Here is a 21,123-nt window from a genome sequence, read left to right as displayed (position 1 = left end):
TGATCTGCCCTCCTTGGCCTCCCAAAGTGCTGGGATTACAAGGGAGGCCACTCTCTTCAAGTGCCCAGGGCCCTCAGACCACAGCCTATTCCTGCAACTGCCAAGTCTGTCTTAGTCTGTTCAGGCTGCAATAACAAAATACCTGAGACTGGGTGGCTTATAAACAATGGGAAGTTATTTCTCACAGTTCTGGAGGCTGGGAAATCCAACATCAAGGCACTGGTGGATTTGATGTCTGATGAGGGCCCTCTTCCTGGCTTATAGATGGCCATCTTTTCACTGTAAATTCACATGATAGAAGGGACGAGGGTCTTTCTGGGGCTTCCTTTATAAGGGCACTAATCTCATTCCTGAGTGCTCCACTCTCACCACCTACTCACCTCGCAAAGGCCCCACTTTCTCATATCATCACCTTGAAGGTTAGTATTTCCACAAACGAATTTTGTGGGGACACAAACATTCAGACCCTAGCAGGGTCCCATGCTGGACATGGGGAAAAGGATGAAAACTTACAATACTGCCATTGAGAATGTACTAGTCTGTTTTCACGCTGCTGATAAAGACATGCCAGAGACTAGGTAATTTATAAAGAAAAAGGTTTAATGGACTCACAATTCCACATGGCTGGGAAGGCCTCACAATCATTGTGGAAAGCAAAAGGCACGTCTTACATGGTGGCAGGCAAAGAGAAAAGGAGAGCCAAATGAAAGGGGTTTTCCCTTATAAAACCAGCAGATCTTGTGAGACTTACTCACTACCATGAGAACAGTATGGGGGAAACCACCTCCATGATTCAATTATCTCCCACCAAGTCCCTCCCACAACATGTGGGAATTATGGGAGCTACAACTCAAGATGAGATTTGGGTAGGGACACAGACAAACCATATCAGAGGAGGTCAGTCTTCTGGAAAACCCATGCCTTAGGAGTGGCGATTCTTAAATTTGACCCTGCATCAGAATCACCTGTAGAACTTATTAAAACACAGAGCTCCGGGCTCCACTCCGAAAGCTTCCAATTCAGTGGGTCTGGGCCAGAGACTTTGCATTTCTGATAAGCTCCTAGGTGATGCCGATGCTGCTGGTCCAGGGACCCCACTTTCAGAATCACTACTCTAGACACATGACGAAGTTAAGAAAAGCCATGTGACATGTTAAGCAAAGCAGAGGATTTGGCTTCCCTGGAGACCTACTCCCACTCTTACACCTCCTATGCTGCAGAATCTCAGGAGAGGTTTTAGCACTTCAGGGTCCCCATCTGTCAAATGATAGGTTGAACTAAATGCTGCTTAAAATGCCCACCAGCCCTGAAGATTCTTATCACTGTGGTCTGACCTGGATGACTGACCCCTCCAGCCAAGGCCTGGCAGCCTTTTGGTATCTCATTGGCTGTCCCAAGTCAGGTCTTGGGGCTCTAAAGACCCCTCAGTTATGAAAAGCCTTGACCTCAGTCCCGAAGACCACGAAGCTGCTGCCAGCTCAGGCCCTGGTAGAGGGACCAACAGTCCCAGTTTGCCTGGGACTGATAGGTTTCCTGGAAAGCAGGATTTTCAGTGCTAAAACTGGAAAAGTCCGGGAGAAACCAAGACAATCTGGGCACATCTCAATCCCTCCCTGCCACTGAGCCCACATTCTCTGGGCTGCTCATCCCCGGGGGTAAATCCTGCTCCACAGTCCCACCCTATTCCCTGCCCATCCAATCAGAGCTCTCAAGCCTTAGGCCAACCTCTCAGGCAGGGGATAGGAAGAGGAGGGTTCTGTGATAAAAGAGCAAATAGGAAGCCAAGAAGCAGAGGTTCTAGTCCAATCTCCACCAATCATTGATTGTGTAACCGTGGGACTGTGATTTAATCTCCGTGTGCCTGGGCCTCCTCATCTGTCATACCAAGAAATAGATATGGGATGAGTGTGCTCCTGTGTCAAAATGAATAAAAAATTGGAAACTAGGGTCAGAGAGTTCAATGTCTGAATCCTGATGTCACCTTCTACAAGCTGGGTGAACTTGGACAACCCACTCAACATCTCTGAGCCCTAATTTCCTCATTGTAAGAGGAGATAATATCCCTGCCTCCAGGCTTTTGTAAGGACTGAGATCTGAGAGTAAAGCCTTTAGCCCAATGCCTAGCACATCATAAGCGCCCTTTATTATTACTGTTGTTGCTCTTATTCCTGATCCGCCTAACAGTGGTTCCAAAGCTCACTGAGGACACACTTTCTGGAGGCTCAGCTCTCCTGGATGTGTTACCCAGGTCATGAGGAACTGGTGGAGCATGCAGGGAGCAGGCCTCCTTTGCTCAACCCAGCCCCAGCCCAATGCCACAAGGCCATGGGTCACTTTTGAAGAGATGAGTATACTCTGAGATGGGACTTAACCTACTGGGAATTCAGAGACATGGGAGGTTGCCAGGAGATCATTTTAAATATTTTTCTGGAGGTGGCTTTTGATGAGCATTATTGGTCAGGGACTGAGCTTTCTTTCCAGATCTTTACTGAGAACCCTCACAGATTGTTCAAGGAGAGGTTCACAACCCACACATCCTGTTTTCCCACTACTATGGCTCTTCACGACTGTCACATCCCAAAGCCACCTTAAAGTGTCTGTCTTTCCTCCAGCCTGGGTGACAGAGCGAGACTCCGTGTAAAAAAAAAAAATTGCCTCTCTTTCTTTCTCAATTTCTCACCTCAGCACAAAAGAGAAACTCTCTCTGAACCCAGCTCCGGTTGGCCTGTCACTCTCTCCCTTCTCTTCCCACTCCCACTCTCAATCTCTTCTTTTTCCCCTATAAACAATTTTCCTGCCCCTTTCTAAATGCAATTAAGTATTTAATAAATCAGCTTGGCCGGGCGCAGTGGTTCACGCCTGTAATCCCAGCACTTTGGGAGGCCGAGGTGGGCGGATCACGAGGTCAGGAGATCGAGACCATCCTGGCTAACACGATGAAATCCCGTCTCTACTAAAAATAAAAAAATTAGCCAGGCGTGGTGGCGGGCGCCTGCAGTCCCAGCTGCTCGGGAGGCTGAGGCAGGAGATTAACATGAACCCGGGCAGAATCATGTTTTGTCAGAAGAGAAGAAGCTCAGGAACCAAGATAGCAGACCCAGGAGCTCCCAAGGAAGGAAGGGCAGGGGGACAGTGACCAGAGATGGGATTTGCTTTGCTAGGCTGTGGGAAGGGGAAAATATCACAAGCACATATATTTCCGTTTTATATTTTGATAAACTGATTTTTTAATGATTTGTTATAGTTAAGATAGGAGAAAAGTCAAATCAATGGCACAGCAAGTGTCAGTGTGGTTGGGAGGCAAGCTAACACCCACACACAAGAAAGAGGATCCCTCATTCCTCCTCCCTGAATTTCTCCTTTTCTTTTCGCCAGGGCTGTGCAATCTTTGTTTCATTCTCCTACCTCTACACCCTGAAGGCAAAATAATTGACTAGGAAAGCCCAGACCCGCTGCGAGCAGGTGTGGGTGTTTCTATCAGCACCGTCTGAGGTGAGGATCTGCAGTAGTTGTTTTGCGTGGAGATAGGAAGCACCATCAAGTCTGCCCCTTCTGGGAAGTGTGGAAAGCCTCTCAGTCTCAAGCACCTGCAGCTCAGAGGAAGACTAAGGGAAACTGAGGCACAGCTGAGCATTTCCCAAGCAGAAATGCCCTTCCTAGGAAGTAAGCATCCTTTCACTGCAGGCTGTCCATGCTGAGGTTTCTGCAAGTTCTTGAGATGGGGTATTTGTCAGGTCCTAAATATCTCAGGATTGAAGCTTGTCTCTGCTACTTTGGCAGCCTAGTAGAACCGGAGATCCACGCTGACCCTCATCCATGCTGACCTCATGGCAGCAGGTGACATTCAAAGATGCATGAGAGTTTCAGAAAGCACAGGGTGAGGGAGGAATGCTGGATCAGGTCAGAAATGCCACTGCCATATGGATGAGCTCTGGTTTTTTTAATCACTGAGGAGGCAGGGGTTGTCATCTGATCTTCCTGTCCTTAATTCCTTCCATCCCCAACAGATTTGCATGAGACAGGACACCAAAGAAAGTGAAGAAACTTTGAGGAGGAAATTGTCTGAGGCCAATGTCCTGGGAAAATAGGCAGAGGATAAAGTGGGGCCGCTGTGGCCTTCTGTAGGTCCATCTGAGGCTCATCGGCTGGGCAGCCTGGGCCCAGGCCAGCCGTGGGCTCAGCAGTGGTCTGGGCAGAAGGCTTTTCTCTTGACCCGTTTGGCATGTCTGTGACTAGAACAGAGCTCAGCTATTTCCTCCCTTTTACATCTAAATACAGGCTTGCGGCTGGGTAATTAGAACCTTTTTTTTTCCCCCTGCTGGACCACAGGGCAGCTATGTATCAGCCAAATTGCTCCCATTCTTAGCATGGCTCGATCCTGGGCCATTTTCCCAAGTCCTGAACTATTACATATTTGTCTCTGGGATGGTACCATTTGTGGTGGTGAACGTGCAGTTATCTGTGACGCTCTCACATTATTTTCTTTAAATTTCCACCACGAGGCTTCAAAGAATTCAGCCCTTTCCATCAACATCAGCATAGTTAGTGTCTTATGAGTAGTTAGCTAGTACAGCTGTGCTTCCAGGGAAAGTCTGGCTTCCAGGGGCACATGGACACATTAGCGCTTCTACAGGACATTTAGCCAGGAGGGAAGGAAGTTCTGGAAAGAAGGTTGGGTGAGAAAAGACGTTCAAGGTGCGGGGTTTCTCCTAAACACCCCAGAGCATTTGTGCGTGGGGCTGTTTGCACCTCCTGCCTCTCGTTTTGGTTCGTGTATGTGTACGAATACCTTAAAAGTGTAAGTGTTCCAGCACTTTGGGAGGCCGAGGCGGGCCAATCACGAGGTCAGGAGATCAAGACCATCCTGGCTAACATGGTGAAACCCTGTCTCTATTAAAAATACAAAAAAAAAATTAGCTGGGCCTGGTGGCCGGCGCCTGTAGTTTGTAGCTACTCGGGAGGCTGAGGCAGGAGAATGGCGTGAACCTGGGAGGTGGAGCTTGCAGTGAGCCGAGATCGGGCCACTGCACTCCAGCCTGAGCGACAGAGCGAGACTCTGTCTCAAAAAAAAAAAAAAAAAAAAGTGTAAGTGTTCAGAGATAACCAATTATGCCAAATCCCATATGACAAAATTATAATGCTAGAGTTGGAATGGCCCTTGGAGAGCAAGTTGCTCCCAAAGCCATGTTTTATGGAGGAGAAAGGAGAAGTCCAGGGATGAGCAACTTCCCCAGTATCACAGGGCAGGCACAAAGCAGGACCAGAGCTGGGACAGACGTTGGCTCACGCTCTTTCAGGTCATCGGCTGTGTCCCTGAGGAAGAGGGCGAGGAGGGAGAGAGGGAGGGAGAAAGGGAGGTGCCTTGCAGATGAGTACCTACTATGTGCTGCACACTAGGTTCAGTGTTTTCCAAGTTCATTCCCCACTTAGAGGCCCATAAGTGCTTACTGACTTAGGTTAAAACACCAAGTCCACAGCTGCAGATCTACGTCTAGGAACCTTAAGAAGCTGTTGAATATCGCCAAAGGACAATGCCATCTGTGCAGCGTAGAAAGTGAACCCATCCAAATGACAACTGTGTATCCACTCAGACACCCTAACTTCAAGCCTAGCAGGGTTGAGAGCAGTGTCAGTCCTGTGACTAATCGTCCAGCAGGATCATTGCAGCATGCCAGCGTTAGACACTGCACAGCAAGCCACGGACCTGGCCCACCCTCAAGCTTCCCTGAGAAACCCACCTCTCGTCCTCAGCAGCTCACTCTTGGAGGCTGCATCTGCTCTTCTGTCCTCTTTGTACACGTCCTGCCGATAAGTCTCTCTGAATGTTCCCCTCAGGCAACTGAGTGACAATAACGAAACAACCGTCACAAGCAACGCTGACTGAGGGCGGTGCAGCAGGCCCTTTGCACACAGTGTCTCATTTAGTCTTCACCAGGACCCTACTATTATCTCCTACTTTACAGATGAGAAAACGGAGCCCCAGTGATGTGGGCCCCCCGCCCCTACCAAAGTCCCCTAGCAGAGCCAGGACTCAGCAGCAGGTCTGCCTCACCCCAAAGCATGTGCTCTTGACCTTTCAACTCTCCTGCTTCCAGGTCCTGCTCTTTTTCTAGAAGACACAACTTGAAAAATTAATTACAAATCCAGTAAAGGAAATGCTATTTGGAAATTAAAACAAAATAAAACAAAAAGCACAGAACTCTTTAGTCAGCAAAGAACTCAAAGCTGAATTTACAAAGTTTTCATACAGTGGTAACTATGAAATCTACATATGTTTTAACAAAAGAGGAAAACTCAACAGAAAGATAAGCGAAGGATATAAATAGGAAACTCAAGAAAAGGAGTTACATAAATGGCTCAAAATATATGGAAAAAAAGTCAAATTTTCTAATTAAAGAAACACTAATTAAAGCAACAAAAGATTCTGGAAAATGACCAAACCCTATGTTAGAGGGAGGCAGATGGCAAAATGGGCCCTTGCATACACTAAGATGGGGAGCGGAAATTTGAACAATGCTTTTGAGGCAGGGCCCTATTAATGGCACTTTTTAGCCTTAAAAATATGCATAACCAGGGCCAGGTGCTGTGGCTCACGCCTGTAATCCCAGCACTTTGGGAGGCCCAGGCGGGCGGATCATGAAGTCAGGAGTTTGAGACCAACTTGGCCAATATGGTGAAACCCCATCTCTACTAAAAATACAAAAATTAACTGGGCATGGTGGTGGGCGTCTGTAGTCCCAGCTACTCGGGAGGCTGAGGCAGAAGAATTGCTTGAACCCGGGAGGCGGAGGCTGCAGTAAGCTGAGATCGTGCCAGTGCACTCCAGCCTGGGCGACAGGGTGAGACTCATCTCAAAAAAAAAAAGAGAAAAGCGTAACCTTTGACTACCAATTCCAGTTCTAGGAATTTACCCTTGGGAAATAATCTTTGATGGACATAAAGAATTATCTATAAAAATGTTCTGTGCAACATTGTTAATGGTAGTAAAACGTGACAAAATGTTGAAATTTGACAAAACAATAGGAGTTATAATTAGTAAACACAGTGTGTGCACCATGGAAATTAGGCAGCTATTAAAATGATGCTACAGCCTGAGTAACGTGGTGAAACCCTGTCTATACAAAAAATTAGCAGGGCATGGTGGCATATATCTGTAGTCCCAGCTACTCAGGGGGCCTGAGGCCAGCAGGTTCGCTTGAGCCCAGGAGGTCGAGGCTGCAGTGAGCTGAAATCTTTACTCTAGCCTGGGAGACACTCTGTCTCAAAAAAGAAGAAAAAAATGATGCTTTATAAGAATATTTAAAACCTGCCAAATTTTTATAATAGTGTAAGTGAAAAAGGAGTTAATAAAACAGCATATTCAGTGTGATCTGAATTTTCTTAAAAAATATCTGTCCTTCAGCTGAGTACAGTGGCTTATGCTGGTAATCCCAGCACTTTGGGAGGCTTAGGTGGGAGGATCACTTGAGCCCAGGAGTTCGAGACCAGCCTGGGCAATATAGGGAAACCCCGTCTTTACGCACACACAAAAAATTAGCCAGGTGTGGTGGCACATGCCTGTGGTCCCAGCTACTCAAGAAGCTGAGGCAGGAGGATTGCTTGAGCCCAGGAGTTTGAGGCTGCAGTGAGCCATGATTGCACCACTTCACTCCAGCCTGAGCAATAGAACGAGACCCTGTCTCAAAAAAAAAAAAAAAAAAAAAATGTGTCCTTAACCAAATGGTGAACATAAGCACCACCTGTGGTGGGGCAGGCCCACTTCATCTGCATCCTGCTATGACGTGCTGAGAAAACAACATCACTTCTCAGGATTTTGTATTCCCAAAATGCAACACCTGGATCTAATAATGAGGAAATGTCAGACAATCCCCAGTTGAGGGGCATCTTGTAAAATAACTGGACTATATTCTCTAAAAATGCTAAGGTCACGGAAGAGAAAGACTGAGGAACAATCCCAGATTAAGGGAGACTAAAGAGACCTGAAAAGTCAATGCAATGGGGGACGCTGGCCTGGATGCTCAGCCAGGAAATAAAATTGCTATGAAGAACATTACTGGGGCCTGGCGCGGTGGCTCACGCTTGTAATCCCAGCACTTTGGGAGGCTGAGGAGGGCGGATCACCTGAGGTCAGGAGGTCGAGACCATCCTGACCAACATGGAGAAACCCTGTTTCTACTAAAAATACGAAATTAGCCAGGCATGGTGGCACATGCCTGTAATCCTAGCTACTCAGGAGGCTGAGGCAGGAGAATCGCTTGAACCTGGGAGGTGGAAGCTGCAGTGAGCTGAGATTGAGCCATTGCACTCCAGCCTGGGCAGCAAGAGTGAAACTCCGTCTAAAAAAACAAAACAAACAAACAAAAACAAATTATTGGAACAATTGATATAATTTGTTTATGGGCTGTGCAGTAGTTAATGGTGTCAATGCTAAATTTCCTGATTCCTATGTTGGCACTGTAGTTATTTAAGAGAACTATCTTATTCTAGGAAATGGGGATGCTCCTGGCCCAGGATCCCCCCACAACCTCTCACTGCTCTGGTCCCCTCTGGCACTGAAGGAAAATGGTGTAAAGGAAAATGATGCTTCCAGCGTGGTCCCAAATGGTTCAGAAACTAAATGTCTGTCTATATTAGAATATTATTTAAATTATAATTTTAATATTCATAACATTTAACATAATTACATTAAGATATATTTAACATAATTATTTGTAACTATATTAAGATATATTTAACATAACTATAATTATATTAAGATATATTTAACATATAATAATACTTTAGAGAGAGAGAGGTAGAAGGAATAATAAAGCAAATGGGACAAAATGTGGCCAGTTGGTGGATCTGGGTGAGGAGCATATGAGAGCTCCTTGGACTCATCTTGGAAACTTGCTCCAAGTTTGAAATCACATGAAAATAAAAAGCTACCTGAAAACCACATAAAAAACTGGAATGTTATTAACAAAAAATATCAGTAACACTTATCTTTCGGTGGTAGGATCACACTTGATTTTAATTTCATCTTCCTGCAGACAAGTGTTTTCTCCAGTTGTCCACAATACGCATGTGTAACAATGTCAGTGGTTCATTGGACGTCTGAACTCAGTGGGGTATAGACATGGAACTGCCTTTAAAAAGCCCTCACTGTAGCTGGACAGCACTTTTCAGTTCCTTGATAGCATCTTGGAAGATCTCAAAACTCCCTGACTACCTGTAAATATTAAAACACCTGGTCTAGATTGCAGTGTTGATTTCCTATCTAACGGAGAGCTCATCTCGTTGACCTGGCCTTGGCCCGGCCTAGGCTGGAAGGAGGTGGGAGGGGATGGAGATGGCATGTTCTGCTTTTACCCTCCTCCTCTGCTCACCTCTGCCTCTGAGTGGTCAAGGTCAGGACAGAGAGTAGAGGCAGTGGAGGAAAGGAGACTACATTCTCTCACCCACCTGAAGCTGTTGAAGTTTCCCAGTTGGCTGGGATGCCTCTGGCAGCCAGAGCCCAAGGGCCACTCCCCCTGGGGGCCAAATGTGAGTTCTTCAGGAGGCCCTGGAGGGAGCTTACCACTACACATCCCCCTGGCACGCGAGATCCTCCTGCCCCAGCACCACCCGTGAACTCTCGTCACTCTGGTCCCCTTGCCCAGCAGGCAGTGTATTCCGACACTTACTGGAGGACTGGAAGTCCTGCAGGGCAAAAGTCTGGAACTGACTCCACATCACCCTCCTGACCCCACCAATCTGGATCCTCTTGTAGCATTTCCCCACTCAGTGAATGGCACCCCCTTCCTCCCCGTCATTCTTCCCACCTCCCCTCCCTTGCTCATCCACAATCACCAAGTCCTTTCTAGTCTGTCTCCTGAATATTCCCCCAAACCAATAGTTTTTCCAAACTTATTTTGAGAAATAGGCTTTTCCTTCTCAAACAGAAACTTGCGTGGTACCCGAACACACAGAACATATCAAAGAAGAGCCACCCGGGTTAAAGGGAGAAGGGGAAGGTAGAGACAGCAGGTGGAACTTCCCCCACTGGCCACCCTCCAGCCACACACTGGTTCCTGGAATCCCTCTCAACACAAAAAACTCCAGGGGTCTGGGGGGAGGGGGGAGGGACAGCATTAGGAGATACACCTAATGCTAAACGACGAGTTAATGGGGGCAGCAAAACATGGCACATGGATACATATGTAACAAACCTGCACATTGTGCACATGTATCCTAAAACCTAAAGTATAATAATAAAAAATAAAATAAAATAAAAAAAAGAGAAACAGACAAAAAAAATAAAAAAATTAAAAAATTAAAAAAAAAATAAAAAAAAACCTCCAGGGGTCACAGTGGTGAGAGTGTGCTCCGATCCATCCACTTTTCCCGTCACCTTGCCTCTGCCTGGATGCAGGTCAGCATTATCACAGTGCAGGGCACGGCCACGTTCTTTACTGAACCACAGTCTCCATTCTGTAGCCAGGGTGGTCTTCTCAAAATGAGAAATAAAATAGTACCATAGTCTTCCCTTATCCACAGAGGATACACTCCAAGACCCCCCAGTGGATGTCCTGAACCTTACGTACACCATATTTTTTCCTATACATACAAACCTCCCTAAGATAAAGTTTAATTTATAAATTAGGCACAGTAAGAGAGTAACAACAACTAATACCAGAACAGAACAAGTAACACAATACACTGTCCACGATTTCACAAACGGAAGATTCATTCTTACCATAGATCTCAGTAACCTCAGCATGAGATTTCTTTTTCTTTCCTTATTACATTGAGAACTTTCAGCTTTTCGCTTACAGGAAGCACTTTGCAGCCGCTTTCTGGCATATCCGAATCACCAGCATCCCTACTCTTGCACTTTGGGGCCATCATGAAGTAAAATAAGGGTTACTTGAACACAAGCACTGTGCTGCTATGACAGTCAATCTGATAACCCAGACGGCTGCTAAGTGATGGGCGGGTTGAGTCATGTCTACAGCAGGAATACGATGGACAAAAGGATGATTCACATCCCGGGCAGGATGGAGCTGGGTGGCGTGAGATTTCATCACACTACTAAGAACGGCATGCAATTTAAAACGTATAAGTTGTTTATTTATGGAATTTTTCACTGAATATTGTTGGACCTCAGCGAACCAAGGGTAACCAAAACCACAGATAAGGGAGGACTACTTTATATCATTCCCTTGCTTAAGCTGCTCCTCATTTTGGGGGATAAAGTTGACATCCCCCTGAATGTGGTGTAAAAGTCCCTTCATATTCTACCCTCTGCCAGATTGCTGTCTGGGACCCCCCACCCTCCCGCCCCACCTCCCCAAATTTCCTATGCTGACATCCTAAACCCCAACGTGATAGTATTAAGGGGTAGGGCCTTTGGGAAATAATTAGGTCATGAGGACTCCACCCTCACGAATAGAGTTAGTGCCCTTATCAAAGAGGCCCAAGAAAGCTCACTTGCCTTTTCAGCACAGTAAGAAGCCTTCTGTGAATCAGAGAGTGGGCTCTCACCAGACACTGGATCTGCTGGTGTCTTGCTCTTGGACTTTTCAGCCTTTAGAACTGTAAGAAATAAATTTCTGGGCTGGGCATGGTGGCTCATGCCTGCAATGCCAGCACTTTGGGAGGCCGAGGTGGGCGGATCACGAGGTCAGGAGATTGAGACCATCCTGGCTAACACAGTGAAACCCCAACTCTACTAAAAATACAAAAAAATTAGCCAGGCATGGTGATGGGCACCTGTAGTCCCAGCTACCTGAGAGGCTGAGGCAGGAGAATGGCTTGAACCTGGGAGGCGGAGGTTGCAGTGAGCTGAGATGGTGCCACTGCACTCCAGCCTGGGCGACAGAGCGACACTCTGTCTCAAAAAAAAAAAAAAGAAATTTCTGTTGCTTATTAACCATCCAGTTTATGGCATTTTTGCTATTGCAGTCCAAATGGGCTAAGACATAGCCCCTCCAGTCTCAGTCTCAGCTTCCTTCACACCAAATTCATTCCAATGTCCACAACACATGATGATCTCTGACTCCAGATCTTTAGACACATCTTTCTCTCCTCCTGCTGTCCCTCCCTCTGCACATTCCCCAGCCCACTTTCCTTGACCTGGAGATGCCCCTTAGGCTTCTGGTCCCACAAGAGAATGGACTGAATGGGAGGAGGTTATCGATGGGCCTGGGTCATGCAAATGGGATTTGGAGTCTACAGAAGGTCCCAAATGAAGACAGGAAAGAAACCACTTTGGATGTGTTTATAAACTGGATGTTCAAAGGTCAGGCACCAGAGATCAATTGAGCTGTTCTGGAAAGTCTCCCTTAATCCCCAAAGGCCAGTCCATCTGCCTGGGGTCTTCTGTACCTAGTTCCAAAAAGAGTCAGAACCAGCAGTTTTCTGGAGGCTATCTAGAAGTGCTTTTGGAGCTTGTCCTTCTAAAACTCAAGTCCTCTAAGGAGTTCCTTGTCAGCAGAGGTGGATCCAGGTGTTTGTAGGGCCTGAGATTCACATAATTGAGGAGTTTTTTTCTAAGAAAACAAAGTCACAAATAGAAATTTTGGTGCAGGGCCTTGGGAGAGGCCTTGGGCAGGCAGAGGGCCCTGAAACTTAGCTTCATTGGCTTCCTGGTCAATCTAGTTCTCCTGGTCAGGAGCTGGAATCAGGACAGCAGCTGCAGCGTGTTTCCCATTTTCAGGGTGATTCTGGTATCACTGTGGGGTGTGGGAGTCCGGAGTCAGGCAGGCTTGGGACCCAGCCCAGACTTTGTCTCACCAGCTGTGTACCCTCTGGAAGGTTACTTCAATCCTTTGCACCTCAGTTTCCTCTTCTGAAATAAACCGAGATTGCTCATGGGGTCATTATTCTAAAAGGTCTTGGCATCTAAAAGGTTCTCTGTTTACCCTTCCAGAAAAGCAGCCTTAGAACATTCAGAATTCATCAAATGACTCCAGCCCCTTTTGCACCTACAAGGACAAAACCAAGTGCTTGGTGTGATGGGGGAAAAAAGTTTTTGTAGCTTAAGGATCCCTTTCACAAAGTGTCATTTAACTTTTTCACCGCACACTTGGGCAAAGTGCACTCAACTGGGTTGGAAAATTCCTTTGCATGTCTTAAGAGGAGTTCTATGGTGACTGTGTTGATGCTGCACGGCCTGGGTGAGGAAGAGCACTGGCCGGGACCTGCAGCTGCCTGAGCTGGCCCACTCTGTCGCACTCCTGGTACCCAGGGGAGAAAAGAGAGGAAAGAGGACTAGGAAGAGGATCTCTGTTTCCTTTCCTTGATTCATGCTTAACCTGCAAAGTGAAATTTTGATGTAAGCAAAATAAGTTTTGGCATCCTTTTGCTGTGCTTTCTATGCTCTTTCTTTTGGGTGGCTCCTTCCCCTCCCCCACCCCTTTTGGGGGGCTCCTTCCTCTCCCCCACCCTATCATATCCCTTAGGTCTTCCATGCTGTGCAAAGGCAACCTTACTCTTCGCCCACCACGCACCCCAGCACACCCTCACCAGTCCCCAAGTCCACGGGATAGCTGCTCAGAGTTTGAAGCCAGCTCTGATTGAGCTAACAGCTTCATTCTCAGTTCTTCATACCTTAACCCTCTGGAAAGTATTTACATGTAAAAGAACATTTGTGACCCATCTACATGAATTTCTCATTGGTGGACTATCAGAGTGAGGAAATGAAATCTGAAACTAAGCTGAGTGGATGAAGATAAGTTTGGGCACCAAGGATAGGGAGGTCAAGCCTCACCCAGAATTGGATGTCTGCTTTTCATAGTGCCTTCCCTTCCTGCATTTCAGATCTTCAGATGCTCTAAGTATTCCAGGTCTTTCCAGAATGGCTAGGGCCAGGAGTGTAGGTGGGAGGAAACGAGACGGGGAGAGAGGGAGAGCCAAGGTTGTTCATAGGTGTGGTTTGTTTGCTAACAGATTGGATGCTGGCTTCTTAGATGCTAATCTTGGGGCCTGAGGAAGGAGGGCTGGGGAAGGGTTAGGGAGAGAGAGTAATGTTAATGGAGAACCAGGACAGTGACTTCATATGGTGAAAAACAGGGAATCTCTAAAAGTTTTTGAGCCAAGATGTGATGTGTTACAAGCTGCTTTTAAGAAAGATTGATCTGTGGCCGGGTGCGGTGGCTCACGCTTGTAATCTCAGCACTTTGGGAGTCCAAGGCAGGCGGATCACGAGGTCAGGAGATCGAGACCATCCTGGCTAACACGGTGAAACCCCGTCTCTACTAAAAATACAAAAAAAAAAAAAAAAAAAAAATTAGCCGAGTGCAGTGGCGGGCACCTGTAGTCCCAGCTACTCGGGAAGCTGAGGTAGGAGAATGGCGTGAACCCGGGAGGCGGAGCTTGCAGTGAGCCGAGACAGTGCCACTGCACTCCAGCCTGGGTGAAACAGCAAGACTCCATCTGAAAAAAAAAAAAAAAAAAAGAAAGATTGATTTGCCAGTGATGTCTGATTGATTGAATAAGGGAGCCTGGGGTCAAAGGCTGTGAGGGTGGTCGTCCCAGGAATGCAGGGCTGTGCAAAGCATACCAATGGTATTTCAATGAAAACATTGCTATTTGGTATCTGAATATGGAGGGTGGGGAAAAGAATGAAGATCTACATACTAATAATAATGACACTAATGATACTAATATGAGGAAGTGGGAAAACTAGTGCTATCCTTGATAAAGACAAGGTAACAGGATTTAGATGGGATATCTCTCAGCCAGTAACCAAAGGGACTCTATAGCAGAAACTGGCTAGTTATTCACCACACTGTTGCATTCATGCCTTTGTTCATATATCTTTGTAAACTCATATGAATGTTTCCTTAGGGTAGTTTCCTAAAAGAGCAGTTCGTGTATCAAAGGACATACGCATATACACTTTGAAAAACCTGGGCAAGCAATTTTGTCTTAAATGGTAAGTCCCATTCAGTGAATCTGGGGAGAACAGGCATTCTCCTATGTCACTGATGCAATTGTAAGATGCTATGCCTTTCCTGGAGGGAAATTAAGCAATACGGTCTTTTAAATGTAGTCTTATCAATGTGCCTATCTAGTAATTCCATTTGTAGTTTGTCTTAAGGAATTAATCAGACAAATGGGCAAAGATATTTTCGTCAGACTTTTGGCAGCACTATATATTATAGTGAAAAATTAGGAGGAACTCTGTGTCTGCTATTAGCGGATTGATTAAATAAAATATGGCACATTCATACAATTAAAAATCATGTTGCAGATGTACATTTATGGACATAGGGAGATGTTCTCAATGGTGCGTGCTACAAAAGCAGATTACAAAGCACCAATTTGGAGGCAACATGAGCTTAAGATCTGCTCCCCACTCAGGATTCCGGGATCCCGTTTCTTTTTTTTTTTTTTTTGACTTGTACCATCACACCCGGCTAATTTTTGTATTTTTAGTAGAGACGGCCAGGCTGGTCTCGAACTCCTGACCTCAGGTGATCCGCCTTCCTCGGCCTCCCAAAGTGCTGGGATTACAGGCGTGAGCCACCATGCCCGACCTCCATTTATTTTTTGAGACAAGATCAGGAGAAGGACTCTGCTGGGTCCTTTCCCTTCCTTCCTGGCAGGATCGGCCTTCCCAAGTGAAGAATGGCAGGTGGGTAGGGGATCTTTCTTTTCAGCTCTTTGGCACCCCTTCCTGCAGACTGACACTCCTTGGGTTTTCAAAGAAGTTGGAGCATGTTCCCTTAGTATTCCCAGCATGGATTATGGAATCATTCCTGTTACATACATGTGAACATCTGGGTACTGAAGGAAAGGGGACTCAAGGCTTCGGGCTTATAGATTGCAACTTGGATTGGATGTCCCAGCACCGCCCCTTACTCCATGCTCTTGAGAATCTCTGTGTTTCCATGGACAATTCCACTCCCATGCCACCCTCCATCACCATCATTAGGATTGAAGGACACTCCATGGTCAGAACTGTATCCTTTATGTTCTTATCTCTTTCGTAATTTTTCTAACCATGGAATTGAAATCACTTTGACCTCCTCCACATGCTCCCCTTTTTTGCCTGTGAGAATGTCGTGAAACTTTCCTTTGAAATCTAAGAAAACTGACAATACCCAGTGTCCCCATTGCTCAATGTTAGAGAAGTTCTAAAAAATATATTCAGGTGGTGGTGGTTTTGGAAAAGTACAGAGTGTATTGAGGACGTGAGACTGATGCTCTAACAAAGAGCAGGACCAACAGTGTGGGCTATGGGTTAGACCCCACTCGCCTTCCTTTTAAATGTTGGGAAGCTTGAGCTATAAAAAAGCAAACCTTGGCCGGCTTAGATTCCTTGATCTTTGTGGGTCACACCTTCCTCTTGCCTACCATTGACAGGGTACATGCTGCAAACATGTTGGGAGGTAATTGAGATGTAGGTTAGTGAACAGTAAGGAAGTTTCATTCTTTCACTAAAGTAGAACGTCCTTACCTCATTAGAACTTAAGAACTCCTCACGATGAGTAAAGTGCATAATAATAGATCTGACAGGGAGCTGGAATGTCTCTTGTTGTAGAAAAATTTTATTGTAAAGAAAAGTGGTATAGTATATTTGATTGAATTAAAAAATAATACTTGTTACATTTGTTGAGAACCTAGTATATGCCAGTTCCTGGGGTGCACACACACACACAGTTACATATTATATGTTACGTATTATATATTATATGCTACATATTATATCTGATATTACTACATATCCATCTCTCTCTCACACACACACACACACATCTATATATATATATATATATATATATTTTTTTTTTTTTTTTTTCCTGAGACAGAGTCTTGCTCTGTAGGCTGGCTGGAGTGCAGTGGTGCCATCTCGGCTCACTGCAGCCTCTGCCTCCCAGGTTCAAGCAATTCTCCTATGTCAGCCTCCCCATTAGCTGGGATTACAGGCGCCTGCCACCACACCCGGCTAATTTTTTTGTATTTTTAGTAAGACAGGTTTTCACCATTTTTCCCGGGCTGATCTTGAACTCCTGACCTCAAGTGATGCTCCCACCTCAGCCTCCCAAAGTGCTGGGATTACAGGTGTGGCCACCGCGCCCGGCCTACATGATACATACTAGATATCACATATTGCAGCCAGGAGGAGACTAGCACTGTATTTCTTTTTTTTTTTTTTTTTTTTTTTTTTTTTTTTTTTTTTGAGATGGAGTCTCGCTCTGTCCCCCAGGCTGGAGTGCAGTGGCGCGATCTCGGCTCACTGCAAGCTCCGGCTCCCGGGTTCCTGCCATTCTCCTGCCTCAGCCTCCCGAGTAGCTGGGACTACAGGCGCCCGCCACCACGCCCGGCTAATTTTTTTTTTTGTATTTTTAGTAGAGACGGGGTTTCACCGTGGTCTCGATCTCCTGACCTCGTGATCCGCCCGCCTCGGCCTCCCAAAGTGCTGGGATTACAGGCTTGAGCCACCGTGCCCGGCCTAGCACTGTATTTCTAATGCCTGAGTTTTCCTTACTGACAATTTGACCCCAAAGGTTAATGGGGTTGCTTTTTTTTTTTTTTTTTTTTTTTTTTTTTTTTTTTTTTTTTTTTGTGCAGGGGACAAGTGGGAAGGAGAGCTCTCTAGCCAAAAAATTTCCAGAAGATCCATTAGGGCTTTGCATTCTTGGGATGGAAAAGGGAAGAAGGTTCTCTGACCCATGGCCCTGGAAACAGTCGTGAGGATGTTGATTGCTGGGTTGGTGGAGAGCACTCAGCTGCAGCCCCTCTGGGAAAGGATTGCCAGAGCTGGCTTTATTGAGTGAGGTGGGCCCAGAGCAGGGGGACCAAGCTGACGGGTACCAGCAGTTGACCCCAGCAACACACAGTCTCGGGAACAGTAGCAACATGAGCCCAGGAGGGCAGGCTCCTCTTTGCTTGGGAGTTGAAAGTTGGGGGAACTTTTAAAATAACTCATTGCAGAGAACGAGGTGCTCTTTGACTGTCAGCGGACAGAGTTCACAGATTCCCTGAGGGCTGGATGAGATACAGAAAGACAGAGCTAGGATCCAGAAAATACCTTGGTGGGCCTGAGTGCTGCCCTGATGCTGACAACTGCATCCATGGCAGGACAGGGGCCCCGGCTTAGCGGCCACATGTGTAAAAAGTCATTAGGCACAGAGAGGTACATGGAGGGGAAGAGTCTATGAAGAGGGCTTTGAACTTCAGGAAGTGTGACCCAAATGCTGACCCGCCGGGCTGTTTTGGAAGCTGGTAAGACCACACCTGTGCCTTGTGGTTGGCACCAGACACTACAAATGCTCCCTTTCTCAGCCACCTGGAGACCCTGTCCCTTAATCATGGGTCTCTCTCATTTCCAACTCATCTTCACTCCTATCTGCCCTGGATCCTCCTCCACCCCCTCTGAACCACTGTTGATTCTCTAGGGCCCCTTCTTTCCCAGAGCTCTCTGCCGTCCTTCTTGCTGCCCATCCGATAAACTTTTCGACATGGAAGCATTGGCATTTGTCCCCTGCCATTTCCCATCCCAACCCTCCAGTGGCTCCTAACGACAACAGCAACAATAGCCACCAGTTACTGAAAGCCTAACCTATGCCCGTTATCATGTGCCAGGCAGTGTGGTGCAGGTGGTGGTGGGGATTTTAAATCGAGTTGTTCTTGGGTACCTCCCTGCTCTCCTACTCCCCACCCCGCCAACACACACACAACACACACGATCAGTTTAGCTACTTAGTGATTTCCATTTTCGAAAATCAGCCAGAAAGAAGAAAAACAGATGTTTTCTGGGGGGTGTTAATTAGTAAATAGTGTGTTCAATTGTTACCCATGAGAGCTGATCGTCAGCAACAGCAAACACACACCCAGATACAGGAACAGCACGGCACCGTGTTCTCTGGGCCCACCCAGGCTGGTGCATTCTTTAGGCAGAGCTATGGTGGGAGAGGAACTAGGGTGTGCTGAAGACCTACTAGGTGCAGGGCCTGTTCTTTTCGTTTTTTGTGTTTTTTTTTTTGAGACTGAGTCTCACTCTGTCGGCCAGCCCGGAGTGCAGTGGAGGGATCTCGGCTCACTGCAACCTCTGCCTCCCAGGTTCAAGCGATTCTCCCACCTCAGCCTCCAGAGTAGCTGGGATTATAGGTGCACGCCACCACATGTGGCTAATTTTTTGTAGAGATAGGGTTTCACCATGTTTGCCAGGCTGGTCTTGAACTCCTGATCTCAGGTGATCTGCCTGCCTCGGCCTCCCAGAGTGCTGGGATTGCAGGTGTGAGCCAACACACCTGGCCTGTTCTGAGAGCTGTGTATTTGCAAGTTCCAGGCTCCTATCTTCTCTGGAAAAGCCACAGGCCCATGTGAACATAGAATACCCAGCCATGCTGACCACATGGACCCAGTCCCCCTTGCACTGAGTTGGCGTCCTCCAGCCCAGATCAGCTGGTATCTTCTGGCCTCTGCTCTCTATTCGATCGATGCAAACCCTCCCAGGAAGGATACACGGAAGGCTCAACTCTCCCCGAAGATGTGCCAGAGGGCCCCCGGGGGACCTCCATTCACCCAATAACCACTTTCTGTGAATTCACCTACTGAATTATTGTTTCCTGCTCTGTGTCCTGCAGTTGCTTCTTTATCTCTACCCCAGTAGGCACCAAAATAAACTCTTTGCCTTGTTTCCTTTCCCAACCCAACAAATGCGGATGCCCTGGGCTGTCGTGTCAGCAGAATATGTACTGATGAGCTGTGGGCCACCCAGTAAGTTCACGTGGTGGAACTGAGCGCAGACGACTTAAAGCCACCACTTTGAGTCCTGTTGCAGAAACCCTTTCAGCCAGTCTCCCAGGAGGGCTTCTCACTGCCCTTCATCTGTGGAGCCCCCGGCCTTCTGCCACTTTGCTAGGTTTTTCCTCTCTCTTTTCTTCCAGTCTTCCCTGTTATCTTCCAAATTTGGCTCCAGGCATATCTGAATCCATGGAGGTGCTTGGCTGAACAAAAGGATCTTTATAGGACAGGATGTCCCTTCCTTAGAAGAGCATTATGGTTATAAATGGCAAAGACATTTTCCTCCTTTGCTGAATTACGTTTAACGATCCCAAAATGCTTCGCCTTGTACGTTGATGTTGAACGTGAGGCAAACAGTCTGTGGACTTGGGTCACTGACGCAGACTCCTTTCCCTGGCTCCCCTCAGAGGTCTGCCCACCTTTGCACAACGTTGGTGTGTAAAAGGATACCCCATCTTCCCTCGTCTGAGCCCACCACACCTGGCATGTTGGCCACGGCCTCCCTCAGGCCAGCCCTTTATTGAGACATGTCAAAAGAAAGAACGAACCCTCCTTCGCCTCCTCCTTCTTCTTTTAATTAATGGATTTTGTTTTTTAGAACAGTTTTAAGTTTCCAGAAAAATTGAGCAGATAAGACAACTCCTATATACCTTGCTTTGTGTTCTCACCAAATTTCTCTTGTTATTAACATCTTACATACCAGTATGGTACATTTGTTAGAATTAATACAGTTCTATTGATACATCATTATTAACTAAAGTGCACAGTTTATTCAGATTTGCTTTGTTTTTACCTAATGTCCTTTTCATGTCCCAGGATCCCATCCAGGATCCCACATTACACTGGGTCGTCTGGTGTCCTTGGGCGCCTCGTGGTAGTGACAGCTTCTCAGACTTGCCTTGTTTTTGAAGACCTTGACAGTTTTGAGGATTGCTGGTCAGGTATTTTGTAGGCCGCCCCTCTGCTGGAATGTATTTGATGTTTTACTCCTGCTCGTACTGGGGTTATGGGTTTTTTCGAGGAAGATGGCAGAGGTAAAGTGTCATTTTCATCCTGTTGCAATGAAGCTGCATGCTATCAGCATGATTTATCACTGTGGATGCTGGCCTGGAGCGTCTGGCTGAGGGAATGTGTGTCAGGTTCCTCCTCTGTCAAGTCATTCCTTTTAGCCTCTCTTTCCTGGCTGTATGCATTGGGAGGAAGCCCCCATACACAGCTCACACTTGCGAGGTGGGGAATCATGCTGTACCTCTTAGAGAATGGAGTATCCACAGAGGTTCTGTAGAATTCGTCTGCATGGGAAATTTGTCTCTTGCACATTCTTAAATTTATTAAATTGTTAATAAATGTATTAATTTATTCAGTCAAGTATTTATATGGTATGGACCCATGAGTATTTATTGT

At 46.5% G+C, this 21,123-nt stretch overlaps 1 long non-coding RNA gene across 1 annotated transcript; it reads right to left on the bottom strand.

Annotated features, from left to right (window-relative positions):
- Positions 1-8,986: 8,986 nt before the first annotated feature.
- LOC115835405 lies at positions 8,987-16,365 on the bottom strand. Its single transcript, XR_004030368.1, has 3 exons — positions 16,270-16,365; positions 13,069-13,277; positions 8,987-9,211 (listed from the first exon to the last, which is right to left on the bottom strand). It is a non-coding gene; the product is annotated as an uncharacterized LOC115835405 (long non-coding RNA).
- Positions 16,366-21,123: the final 4,758 nt, after the last annotated feature.

This window comes from Nomascus leucogenys, chromosome 6 (genome assembly GCF_006542625.1).
Source record: "Nomascus leucogenys isolate Asia chromosome 6, Asia_NLE_v1, whole genome shotgun sequence".
NCBI classification, from domain to species: Eukaryota; Metazoa; Chordata; class Mammalia; order Primates; family Hylobatidae; genus Nomascus; species Nomascus leucogenys.
The sequence above is the reverse complement of the archived record's forward strand: the minus strand, read 5'-3'. Positions and strand labels throughout refer to the sequence as shown.